This window comes from Gracilinanus agilis, chromosome 1, assembly GCF_016433145.1.
Source record: "Gracilinanus agilis isolate LMUSP501 chromosome 1, AgileGrace, whole genome shotgun sequence".
NCBI classification, from domain to species: domain Eukaryota; kingdom Metazoa; phylum Chordata; class Mammalia; order Didelphimorphia; family Didelphidae; genus Gracilinanus; species Gracilinanus agilis.
In genome coordinates this window covers 246,095,267-246,096,377 of record NC_058130.1, presented here as the reverse complement: position 1 = coordinate 246,096,377, position 1,111 = coordinate 246,095,267, and positions in this window count along the sequence as shown.

Below are 1,111 nucleotides of genomic sequence, written 5' to 3'. Positions count from 1 at the left end.
CCAATTGAAAAAGGAGAAGCAAAAACTAATAGAGGAAAATCAGATCCCAAAAATCAGAAATGACGTCTAGAAACTAATAATTTCAAGAGAAATCAAAAAACAATAAAGCAAAATAAAAGGAATAAAAATAGAGGAAAACATGAAATATCTTATTGAAAAAAACTGACCTAGAAAATAGATCTAGGAGAAACAATTTGAGAATTGTTGGACCACCTGAAAGCCATAATCAAGAAAAAACCTTGGATATCATATTACAAGAAATTATCAAAGCCCAGAATCCTATTATATGTTGTTTACAAGAAACACATTTGTGGCAGGGTAACCCACACAGATACAAGGTAAAAGGCTGGGGCAGAATTTATTATGCATCATCTAAAATAAAAAAAAAACAGGAGTAAAAATTGTGATATCAGACAAAACCAAAGTAGAAATTGATCTGATTAAAAGAGACAAGGAAGGAAATTACATTTTGCTAAGAGTACTATAAACAATGAAGTATTATCATTGTTAAACATTTATGCACAGAACGGTACAGCATCTAGATTTCTAAAGGAAAATTTAAAGGAGCTCAAGAAGGAAATAGCAAAGCCAAACTATTGAGGGATCTCAACCTTCCCCTTTCAGAACTAGATAAATCAAACCAAAAAATAAATGAAAAAGAAGTAAAGGAAGTGAATGCAATGCTAGAAAAAATAGAGTTAATAGATATCTGGAGAAAACCAAAGAGGGATAAAAAGGAATATACCTTCTCAGCAGTACATGGTACTTATACAAAGATCAACCATGTACTAGGGCATAGAAATATTGCAAACAAATGCAGAAAAGCTGAAATAATAAATAAATACAACTTTTTCAGATTGGAATATGATAAAAATTATACTTAATAAGGGTCCATGGAAAGCCAAATATAAAAGTAATTGGAAACTAAATAATCTAATTCTTCAAAACTGGTGGGTCAAAAAAAGAAATCATAGAAATGATTACATTTCATTAAAGAGAATAACAATGAAGAGACAGCATATCAAAAGCTATGAGATACCCAAAGCAGTACTCAGGGGGAAATTTATATCTCTGAGTGCCTAAAGCAGTGATTCCCAAAGTGAGTGCTACC